The following is a 4765-nucleotide window of genomic DNA, read 5'->3' on the forward strand; positions in this document are numbered from 1 at the left end:
TTAGCTGCAGTCCACCTCCCTTCAGAGATAGCCATACTACATTGTAGGGCACACACGGGGGGCAGTGATCCGATTTCTAGAGGTAATGCTCTAGCAGATAGAACAGCGAAAGAAGCCGCACTACAACAACCAGCTACTCTACAAATGGCCATACTAACACCACCCTCGTTAGATGACACACAAATGATAGTGGAACTCCAGTACTCGGCAAGTGACACAGATCTAAATGACTGGTGTTATCCAGTGTTGCAAAAGAGTCCAAAGAGTAGACTAATTTGCAAAGAGGGGAAACCATGCATGCCACAGGCTAGTGCACCACTTTTTATAGCCCAGTACCATGGGGTAGGCCACAACAGTAAAGCTACAACGCTACTGCTGCTTAAAAATGATTTTTACATTACAGACGTTGTCAAGTTAGTAGCTGGGTTTGTACAGAGGTGCATCACATGCCTTCGGGCAAACCCTAACAACCCTAATCGGGCAGTCCACCAACACCTCAAGTATCCAACGACCCCATTCACTCATCTCCAGATCGACTTCACACACATTCCCCGTGACAAAGGAAGACAGGAATATGCTTTGGTTATTGTGGACATGTTCTCACGATGGCCAGAGGTATATCCCACAAAGGCTGAGGATGCAAAGACAGTAGCAAGAATTCTAACTCAACATATTATTCCCAGGTGGGGATGCCCATTAGAGATAAACAGTGATCAGGGACCGGCCTTCACTTCAAAGATTAATCAAGAATTAGTTAAGGCCCTTAGGATAGAATGGAAATTTCATGTCCCATATCACATCCAAAGTTCAGGGATTGTTGAGAGAATGAATAGAACATTCAAAGACAAGTTAAGGAAGGCCACTGGAGGAACCTTCCACAAATGGAAGGAAGTGTTACCCATCATTCTTGCAGAGATTAGAATGACCCCCCAAAAATCTTTAAGGATGCCACCTTTTGAAATACTAATGGGAAGACCCTTTCCCACCCCATGGGCAAAGAAACCCCTGGCCTTACAGGAAGGAGATTTAGAACAAATCCAGGATCACTATGTTAGGACGTTGATAACTAAACTAGATGAGATAGAGCAAAAAGTTGTCTGTAAGTTTCCTTCTCTCCCTCAGGAAAACACACACCCATTCCAGCCGGGCGATGTAGTGGTAGTAAAACACCTGACGAAGGATAAGAAGGCCAAGGATTTCGCCTATGGTCCAGAAACAAGTATTGTGGCCGTGACCCGTACCGCCGTGTTGACTGAAGGAAGCCCAACTTGGATCCATGCCACCAGAGTGAAATTGGTCCCCAGAGCAAGACTGAGAGCAGAACTGGTCGATGCAGATTACCAAAACGAAGGGGAAAGCCCAATCCTCCAACAAGGGGTACTAATGGGAGCAAATAGCTCCGACCTCCCACAAATTGGATCTGAGGTAATAACGAGGGCTGACAGCCCAGGCCTCCGACAAGATGACATCGCTTATTTCACCACAGACTTCTGGGAAAGCCTTGTGCCTCCTATTTTGGACTGTCCTAATCGTATTCCTGCCAGTTTGGCTGATAACTAACTGTATCTATCAGCCTAAAGATTTGGGACATATAAAGAGCATTTGTGGAAATTCCAACACTCCACAACAGGACAATGCCAATAACACACATGATAGACACAAGAGAAATGAGAACTTTTACAGACAAAATGCTATTATTAAAGTTTAAATATGCCTATGCCCAGAAATCTGGATATGAAAAATGTTGGATATGTAGTAAGCTCCATCCTAGCACTACTAGGATTGCCCTAATGGCAGTATCTCTAAACTACACCCCTTTCCTTAATAACACACCTCCCCTCGTCCTTACCAATATCACAATTTTTTTTCCAAATGACACCCTTACTTTTCAAATTTTCAGTAGAAGCCACTTCCCGGACTGGTGTTTTAGGTTGGGGAATTCCACAAAAGGGGCTGAAGTTTGCCAACAAGCTAAAATTAACTTTTCAATGACTTCAATTAAAAGCCCTTTTCTTTCACACTTCAGAACCTGCCCTAAACACCACTCTAATGAACTTTCTTAACTCCAGCTCCCCCACCGCGACCTCCCCAGTGGGACAGTTATTGATGAGTTTAACCCTTTCTAGTTTTTCTGACGAAATGATGGCAGTATTCAACAAGGCCAGCATGCATCCCAGATATCCCCTTAAGTATCGTGGGAAACGGGATTTGTTCCAGGAGAAAGATATGGCATGGGCATGGTTCCCCTCATGGAGTGGGTGGGGAATAGACTTAATGAAAAGGGTGAATAAATATGCGGGAATTATTGATGAAATAATGGAGAAGAACTCAGATGATTACTAAATTAAACATAGAAACTAGAGCAATTAGCAAGCAATTAGAATTACATGAGTTAGCCATTGAGAGCATGAGCGCCGCTCTAACTGGCTTATGTGAGAACACAGAAGATTATGAGTGTTGCACCTGGTTCCATAACACAAGTATCGAGGTACCAGATTATTATGATGTAATTGCACAACACCGAAAAGAAGTAAACAAATTACAAGATGAAGCTAGGAATATTGCCAAAACCTGGGATCCTTTTGCAAACTTAAGTTTTGGAGCAGGAATGCTGACATGGTTAAAAAGTGCTGCCCTGGCCATCTTTATGATTATTCTTTTTGTTTTACTCTTATATGCTTGTTATAGGCTTATAATGTGCATAGTTGTTAAAATGTCCCGAACCTCCGACCCAGCAGCTGCGAATAGAATTTATCTGAATATGCATCATGATAAAAGAAGGATGGAGAAGGAGAACCACATAATTTAGAATTATTTGGGTTCTAAGAGGGGATTGGAGGGATGTCAAGGGTTAATAACAGTAACACATTGATTGCATAAATATTGCTGTGTATGTAAGATTGTCATGTGTAGGTCTTGTGATGACTATATGTAGTAATGGCCAGTTTCAAACGGATGACACTCATCACTAGTCTTAAATCATGAGTGTTTAAGATTAGGCAAGAAGTAACGACAGCTTTGCTAGCAGCAACGCCCGAAGGGGCGCCCGCCCAGTAACAGTGTATTAACCAATGATGTTAAGACATGTACTTTCTTTGAATCTCTATATGTTTTGTAAGTTTATAAAAGGAACTGTTCGCGCCATATTACAACAGAATGATTTTTAACCTACTACCGTGTCAGTCTAGTTACTGCAAGGGTTAAATTCATTCTCCCGGTACCGAAGGGGTCATCGAACCAAGGTGTGCATACTTTATCTTACCTAAGAAATATTTTAAAGACTATAAAGTGATATCTACTAAACTACTGCGCGCTGTATCTTTTGTTTTTCTATTACAGACCATGGGAGACCATGCCGGCAATGCTCTTATCCTCACCGGCAGGGGCGTTGCTAGGTGGCAAAAAGACCAGGGGCTTCAGCCCGAAGCCAAGCCGGAACCAGGGGGGGGAGCGGCGTGGTCGGTGGAGTGGCGCGGCGCAGGGTGACCTACCTGACACACATACCCTGACCTAAGTGAGTGTGTGTGTCAGTACACACACACACTGACATATACTGCATACACTAACACGACCAGACACCACTGACCAGACTCCACACCGCTGACCAGACTCCACTGACCACTGACCAGACTCCACTGACCACTGACCAGACTCCACTGACCACTGACCAGACTCCACTGACCAGACTCCACTGACCACTGACCAGACTCCACTGACCACTGACCAGACTCCACTGACCACTGACCAGACTCCACTGACCAGACTCCACTGACCAGACTACACTGACCACTGACCAGACTCCACTGACCAGACTCCACTTACCAGACTCCACTTACCAGACTCCACTGACCACTGAGCAGACTACACTGATCAGACTACACTGACCACTGACCAGACTACACTGACCAGACTACACTGACCACACTCCACTGACCACTGACCAGACTCCACTGACCAGACTACACTGACCACTGACCAGACTCCACTGACCACTGACCAGACTCCACTGACCAGACTACACTGACCACTGACCAGACAACACTGACCAGACTACACTGACCAGACTAACCAGACTCCACTGACCAGACTCCACTGACCAGACTACACTGACCACTGACCAGACTCCACTGACCACTGACCAGACTCCACTGACCAGACTACACTGACCACTGACCAGACTAACCCGACTCCACTGACCAGACTCCACCGACCAGACTCCACTGACCACTGACCAGACTCCACTGACCAGACTACACTGACCACTGACCAGATTACACTGACCAGACTCCACTGACTCCACTGACCACTGACCACTGACTCCACTGACCACTGACCAGACTCCACTGACCAGTGACCTGACTACACTGACCACTGACCAGACTACACTGAGCAGACTCCACTGACTCCACTGATCACTGACTCCACTGACCACTGACTCCACTGACCAGACTACACTGACCACTGACCAGACTCCACTGACCAGTGACCTGACTACACTGACCACTGACCAGACTACAGTGACCTGACTACACTGACCACTGACCAGACTACAGTGACCTGACTACACTGACCTGTGACCTGACTACACTGACCTGTGACCTGACTACACTGACCAGACTACACTGACCAGTGACCTGACTACACTGACCAGTGACCTGACTACACTGACCTGTGACCTGACTACACTGACCTGTGACCTGACTACACTGACCTATGACCTGACTACACTGACCAGACTACACTGACCAGTGACCTGACTACACTG

Source organism: Rana temporaria, chromosome 13 (genome assembly GCF_905171775.1).
Source record: "Rana temporaria chromosome 13, aRanTem1.1, whole genome shotgun sequence".
NCBI lineage: Eukaryota > Metazoa > Chordata > Amphibia > Anura > Ranidae > Rana > Rana temporaria.